This window comes from Mandrillus leucophaeus, unplaced genomic scaffold (genome assembly GCF_000951045.1).
Source record: "Mandrillus leucophaeus isolate KB7577 unplaced genomic scaffold, Mleu.le_1.0 Scaffold48, whole genome shotgun sequence".
In the NCBI taxonomy this organism is placed as follows: domain Eukaryota; kingdom Metazoa; phylum Chordata; class Mammalia; order Primates; family Cercopithecidae; genus Mandrillus; species Mandrillus leucophaeus.
The window spans coordinates 5,414,317-5,422,299 of NW_012105142.1; the positions used below are offsets into that span (position 1 = coordinate 5,414,317).

Genomic DNA, 7,983 nt, shown 5'->3' on the forward strand with positions numbered 1-7,983 from the left:
TTTTTTGGTGATAGTCTTGCTCTGTCACCTAGGCTGGAGGGCAGTGTCATGATCTTGGCTCACTGCAACCTCTTGCTTCTCAGCTCAAGCCATCCTCCCACCTCAGCCGCTTGAGCAGCTGGGACTACAGGCATGCACCACTGCACCTGGCTAATTTTTGTATTTTTTCTAGAGAGAGGGTTTTGCCATATTGCCCAGGCTGGTCTCGAACTCCTAAGCTCTAGTGATCTGCCCACCTAGGCCTCCCAAAGTGCTGGGATTACAGGCGTGAGCCACCGTGCCCGGCCTTTTTTGCCCCTTTTATCTTTTTAGTTTATAAGTAGATTGCCTATCTCAGTCCCTCAGATTGCCAGTTGTTGGTTCTGAGAAAATGGATTTAAGTGGATTTATTAACTTTCCTCTGCTTTCTGCATTCTCACTTCTTACTGTGTTTAATTTGTTTGTAGCTGACGGCAAGGCCTCTGAGGCACGGAAATTCACAGCTGAGTTCTTGGAGAAGGTCCTTGAGCCATCTGGATGGCGTGCAGTCTGGCACATAATGTGCTCAAGGTGCTGCTTGAGGTGAAGTTAATTTTGTTGTTAAGACATTTGTCTCAAGCTATAAGCACTTTACTTCAGACTCTTAGAGCCAAAGTGCTTATTTTTAATTAAAGTTTATGAGCTGATTGAAATAGCATGTTTTTCACATCTAATTGCCATGGTGTAGGAAGTGTTCCGCAAATTTTAAAGGCAATTGAGGAGGAGCTACCAGGGAATTAAAGTGGCTTAAGTTTCAGTGTCCTTTGACAAGGGGAACTGGATTATAAACCTATGAAGTGGAGGAAGTATTTGAGATCGTTTAAAAAATGAGGAGGCCTAATTATGAAGTCAACAGTTTCCATTAATTTTTTACCTTCTGAGTTGTAGCCCATTAAGTGGCTCAAACCAAAGAGGCATTCTAAAACTATCCCATTTTTGCCTAGTAAATTTGTAGATACGTGGTTAATCTCTTGATAATGTGTCTCATTGCAGAAAGTAAAAACAATCATAATTTTTCAACTGACTGGGCCTTTTACATTAAATTTGCACTCCAATTACAGCTGTGAGTTTTTCACAGTGTTTGTTAACTGAACCACAAAAAGCCCTGTTAAGCTAAAATGTTAAACCAAGGAGTGTGAATACACGATTTTTTTGCAGCTCCCTTAGTAAATGGCATTGCATACTGCAGTGATTATGAACGAGGCAGTGGGTTGCAGCTCTTCCTTGTGAGTTTTTAAATTTTGGATTATGCCAGTATCTTCAGTTGAAGTTCAGGCCTTTTCATTGGGTTATGATAGTGCCCGCCCCTCCTGCCCTCGTCACTTCTCTAAAAGCAGTCAAAGTCGTTGTTTTGAAAGAAGTGTGCAGTTTCTCTGCTTAAAACTACTAATGCATTGCATTTACCAAGGGCTCCGTGTTGGCTTTATGGCTTCTCATTGTGCTGGAGAACGTGTAAAATCCAAGCGCCTGATGCTCTATGTGTCCTGGTCTTTTTGCCTTTCTCTCCCACCTTATCTCCTACTGTTTCTCCCCCGCTCCCAATTTCCTCCCTTTGGCTCTAGCAAGAAGGACTACCTTTCTGCTCTTTCAGTGGCCAAGCCCATCTCTGCCACAGGGCTTTTGCATCTTCCGTGCTCTTTAGATGGCTGCTTCCTTTTCATTCTCAGCTCAGAGGTGACTTCTCCTGGCCATCCCAGCAAAACCAAATCACCACCCTGCTAGTTACTCTCTGTCACCTACTCATCACTATCTTGTTTATTTACTCTCTTGATTACAATGTAAGTTCCATGAGACTAAAAGCTAGGCCTCTGTTGTTTATCCTTTATGGAAGGATAGGCTTCCATAATGGAAGAAGAATCCCTGCCCCTATTGCATGCTTTTAAAAAATCACTCTGTTAGTAGTGTTTTATACGTGGAGCTTAATTTTGATTTCCACATGTTAAGTCACATTATTTTACATTTTAGGTGACAGATGTGGCCATTTCAGCCTTGAAGGCAGTGGTTCAGCTTGCTGAGCCATACCTCTGTGAATCTTGAGCAAGCACTTTCACCTTGGAGTGTATGAGAGAGCTCCTCGAGCTAAAGGAACATCAGTTGCCCCTGCAGGAGCTGGGTGGTGTTTGATGATTCTGGAGTGTTTGACTAGACAGCACTTGCAACTGAGCATGTCAGGTATGAAGGTAAGTTGATAAAAATCACTTTGTGGCCAGAAACTTTGGATGAATTGAAGTAATTCTGGTCTGTGTTAGACCCAGCTTTAAAATTCAAACTGTAAACTTGGTCATGGCAATGGTTTAAAATATTCAATGATAGGATAATCTTTTTTAAGCTAAAAAAAAAAAGTTTTAAATCATTTGGGATAATTTCAAACTCACAGAAAAGTTAACAAAAACAGTACAGTACAAAGCATTCCTGTTTGTCTTTTACCTAGTACCCAAATGTTAACAAAAGGTAGGGGATTCTTAATTTGGTTTGTGTATATTTAGAAACTGACTTAAAAGTTACGGATGCTAAGGCTTATGGTTGGTATATTTGAGTCTAAAAGGACAGAAAGAAGAAAGGAAAGAAAGTGAAAAAGTTTGTATACCATGATGATGATGTATGCACTCATTAAACTAATACACATTTTCTTCAAGGAGGTATCTGGTCAGAGAAGGTGTTTTCTGAGGCTGCTTCCCTGATCCCTAGGGGATATGTTCCTGCCATTCAGCCTTTTTGGCAGTTATTTCCCCTTGTACAAGCAGGCCCTTTGTCCCTTACCTGAGAAAGAAGGCCCACACCTGGATTAATATTAATAGATATGATTTAAAATTTTTTTCAGATAAACCTTCTATCAGATAGTGCCTGATACAGATAGTTCTTTTGGATTTTCTATATATAAGTATATTCACTGAAGAAGCCTACTTTTAGCCATGTAAAAATGGACTTATATTCTTCTAGTAACTGGAAGACTGGCTAATGCAATGATCATAATGTTAATAATGTTGCTTGGTGTTTTGTAGTTTTGAAAGTACTTTCCTGTTTCTATACCATTAGTCAGCTAACCAGGTTTTGCTAAGCTTAGTTTACATACTTGATAAAGAAGCAGAGTGCCTCAGACGCCACTTCCGACATCTTATGGACAATCTGTAATTTCATGCAAGAACATTTAACCCTGGGTGTTCAGTATTAAGCCAAGCAATATAAATCTAAAGAACTGGTTTCTGTCCAGGACCAAAATAACTCCCTTATGTTTCTCTTGCTTTAAAATAGTCTGTCAGTTGAAGCATTTGAAGGTGAAGGGATAACTGATGAGTTTAGGAAATTAGAGAGGGTGCCAATCTCTATGGGTATAGAAGTTGGTAGAAAGACAAGTACCTGGAACTGGTAAGAGTTCCTGTTAAGGAAGAGGAGCCTGATTTTTTGTTTTGTTTTGTTTTTTGTTTTTTGAGACAGAGTCTTTGCTCTGTCACCCAGGCTGGAGTTCAGTGGCGTGGTCTCAGCTCACTGCAAGCTCTGCCTCCTGGGTTCACGCCATTCTCCTGCCTCAGCCTCCCGAGTAGCTGGGACTACAGGCGCCCGCTACCATGCCTGGCTAATTTTTTGTATTTTTAGTAGAGGCGGGATTTCACCGTGTAAGCCAGGATGGTCTCGATCTCCTGACTTTGTGATCCTCCTGTCTCGGCCTCCCAAAGTGCTGGGATTACAGGCGTGAGCCACCAGGCCTGGCCAAGAGGAGCCTGATTACATTTACTCTCCATGTTGAGGACTCAGATTCTGGTCAGTGACTAGAGAAGGTCAAATTATGAGGGTTTTCATTTGCCCATTGATTCAGTAAGTGTGGAGTGCTGGGTTCTCAGTTGAGGGTGGGGTATGACTGGTGCACAAAACCAACACCCTTGTCGGGGAGCTGCCAGTCTACAGGTGGGAGGTGAAGCTGTATAGAATAATCACATAAGGATGCAGATGCGATTGGAAGGAGCCGTGAGCACCATGAAGAATTTCAGAGTGTCCTAAGACTGGGTCAGGTTGCCGTTCTGTGCTTATTTCCTGAGGAAATGACATTCGAATTTGGGTCTAAAAGGTGAAAGGAGTGGCAGGTGAAAGGGGTGGCGGAGATGGGGGAACAGGTTCAGGAACTCAGTGGGTTTAAGGAGCTGCAAGGTCAATGTGGCCAGAACATAGTGCTGGGAGAGGCGTAGGAAGTCAGGGTAGAGAGGTTGGCAGGGCTCAGACAGTGCAGGGCTCTGTCAACCAGTGAATCATTTTGTAAGAGCATGAAAAACCATTGAGGGGTTTTTATTTTGGGGTGAATATGACTTGCTTTGTGTTTTTAAAGGTTCATTCTGGCTGCTGTGTGGAAAACAAATGGAGGGAGATGGAATAGGGAGGTGGGGATACGGAAGGGTCTAGAGTGAGGATATGGAGAAATCTAGAGTGGGGATATGGAGGGGTCCAGAGTGGGGATGTGGAGAGGTCTAGAGTGGGAATGTGCAGGAGTCTAGAATGGGGATATGGAGGGGTCTAGAGTGGGGATAGGGTGGGATCTAGAGTGGGGATATGGAGGGTTCCAGAGTAAGGATATGGAGGGGTCTAGAGTGGGGGATATAGAGCGGTCTAGAGTGGGGGATATGGAGCGGTCTAGATTGGGGATATGGAGGGGTCTAGAGTGGAGATATGGGAGGGTGTGGGGGATATGGAGGGGTCTAGAGTGGGGATATGGAGGGGTCTAGAGTGGAGATATGGGAGGGTGTGGGGGATATGGAGGGGTCTAGAGTGGAGATATGGGAGGGTGTGGGGGATATGGAGAGGTCCAGAGTGGGGATATGGAGAGGTCTAAAATGGGGATATGGAGAGGTCTAGAATGGGGACACAGAGGGATCTAGAGTGGGGATATGGAGGGATCTAGAGTGGGGATATGAAGGGGTCTAGAGTGGGGTAGAAGCTTATTGAGAAAGTAGAATAGCTGCGCCTTGGTGGTCAAGTGGTTATGGGGGATGAGACATGAGTGGATGTGGAAGTCAAGGCTGATACCCATGTTTCTGGCTTAAAGGAATAAAGACTGGGGAGGTGCAGATATGAATGATGTGTAAGTGCCCGGCATGGTACTGGTGAGGAGGATATCTGAGCTGAGTTGTGGGATGTAAATACAAGCTTACCAGGTGGAGAAGGAAGACACTTCTGGCAGCCTGACCAGCATGTTACATGGAGATTTGAAAGAGCTTGTGAAATTGAGAGTTTACCCACAAGGGCTCTGAGGCAAGAGAGGTAATTGGAGTTAAATTATGAATCCATGTTATATTACCACATTTAAGATTTCATTTTAAGGGCAACAAAGAGCCGGCAGAGGTTTTTTTGAATTGAGTAAAGGCATGCTTAGATTCATTTAAAAAAAAAAAAAATAGACTCTAGAGGGTGAAGAGACTGACAGCCCAATCCGTAAGAATTAAAAGATAGCTGGCTTCATTTTTAGTGCTCCTTTCTTTTCACACAGAACTTTTCAAAAGAGTTATATATAGTCACAGACAGACGGTCTGTACTTCTTGGCATCCCACTAACACTTCTAGTCTAACTTCACCATGAAAATTGTGCTCAAGATTACCAAAGACTTCCATGTTCTCAAATCCAGTTGACACTTCTCTGATCTCATCCTGCTTGACCTTTTGACTACATTCTAGGTGTTTGATCACTACTTCTATCTTTTTTTTTTTTATTTTTAATTTTTGCAGGTACATAGTAGGTTTATATATTTATGGGTTACATGAGATGTTTTGATACAGGCATGCAATGTGAAATAATCACCTCATGGAGAATGGTGTATCCTTCTCTTCAAGTGCTTATCCTTTGTGTTATAAACAATCCAATTAGACTCTTTTTGTTCTTTTAAAATGTACAATTATGTTATTATTGACTGTAGTCACTCTGTTGTGCTGTGAACTAATAGTTTCTATTCCTTCTTTCTAATTAGCCATCCCCACCTTCCCCTCACCCTCCCACTTCCCTTTTAGCCTGTAGTAACCATCTTTCTACCCTCTATCTCCATAAGCTCAATTGTTTTGATTTTTAGATCCCACAAATAAGTGAGAACATGCAATGTTTGTATTTCTGTGCCTGGCTTATTTCACTTAACATAATGATCCCCAGTTTCATCTATGTCGTTGCAAATGATTCATTCTTTTTTATGGCTGAATAGTATTCCATTGTGTATAAGTCTCACGTGTTCTTTATCCATTCATGTGTTGATGGACACTTAGGTTCCTCAGCTATTGTAAACAGTCCCGCAAATAAACATAGGAGTTCAGGTATCTTTTCAATATACTGATTTTCCTTCTTTTGGATATATAACCAGGAGTGGGATTGCTGGATGATATATGGTAGCTCCATTTTTAGTTTTTCGAGGAACTTCCAAACTGTTCTCCATAGTTATTTTACTAATTTACATTCTCACCAACAGTGTAGAATGGTTCCCTTTTCTTTTCTTTCTTTTGTTTTGTTTTGTTTTGTTTTTTGAGATGGAGTTTCATTCCTGTTGCCCAGGCTGTAGTGCAATGGCGCGATCTCAGCTTACCACAAACTACGCCTTCTGGATTCAAGCGATTCTCCTGCCTCAGCCTCCTGAATAGCTGGGATTATAGGCATGTGCCACCACACACAGCTAATTTTGTATTTTTACTAGAGACAGGGTTTCTCCATGTTGGTCAGGCTGGTCTCGAACTCCCAACCTGTTCCACCCTCCTTGGCCTCCATAAGTGCTGGGATTACAGGCATGAGCCACCGTGCCCGGTGTGGTTCCCTTTTCTTAACATCTTTGCCAGCATTTATTATTGCCTGTCTTTTGGATATAAGCCATTTTAACTGGGGTGAGATGATATCTCATTATAGTTTTGATTTGCGTTGCTCTGGTGATCAATGATGTTGAGCACCTTTTCATATGCCTGTTTGCCATTTGTATGTCTTCTTTTGAGAAATGGCTATTCAAATATTTTGCCCATTTTTTGATTATTAGATTTTTTCCTATAGAGTTGTTTGCAGCCCCGTGTATATTCTGGTTATTAATTTCTTGTCAGATGGGTAGTTTGCAAATATTTTCTCCCATTCCATGGGTTGTCTCTTCACTTCGTTGATTGTATCCTTTGCTATGAAGAAGCTTTTTAACTTGACTTGATCCCATCTGTCCATTTCTGCTTTGGTTGTCTGTGCTTGTAGGGTATTACTCAATAAGTTTTTGCCCAGACCAATGTTCTAGAGAAAACCCTAAATTTTTTTGTAGTAGTTTTATAGTTTAAGGGTTTTTTATAATTTGAGGTTTTAGATTTAAGTCTTCATTTTGATTTGATTTGTGTGTATAGCAAGAGATAGGAGTCTAGTTTCCTTCTTCTGCATATAGATATCCAGTTTTCCCAGCACCAGTTACTGAAGAAGCTATAGTTTTCCCAGTGTATGTTCTTGGCACCTGTGTGGAAAATGAGTTCACTGTATGTGTGGGATTTGTTTTTTGGTTCTCTATTCTTTATCATTGGTCTATGTGTATGTTTTTATGCCGGTCCATGCAGTTTGGTTACTATAGCTCTGTAATATAATTTTAAAGTCAGATAATGTGATTCTTCTAGTTTTGTTCTTTTTCCTTATGATAGCATTGAATCTGTAGATTGCTTTGGGTAGTATGGACATTTTAACAAAATTGCTTCTTCCATTCCATGAACATGGAATATTTTTCCTTTTTTGGTGTTCTCTTTAACTTTTTTCATCACTGTTTGATAGTTTTCATTATAATCTTTCACTTCTTTGGGTAGTTCCTAGGTATTGAATTTTATGTGTAACTATTTTATTTTATTTTATTTTTATTTTATGTTTTTTTTTGAGACGGAGTCTCGCTCTGTCGCCCGGGCTGGAGTGCAGTGGCCAGATCTCAGCTCACTGCAAGCTCCGCCTCCTGGGTTTATGCCATTCTCCTGCCTCAGCCTCCCAAGTAGCTGGGACTACAGG

General features: G+C 41.4%; 1 pseudogene; it reads left to right on the forward strand.

Moving 5' to 3' along the window:
- Positions 1–7,983, forward strand: part of LOC105550383 — a 46,832-nt pseudogene that overhangs the window by 4,627 nt on the left and 34,222 nt on the right.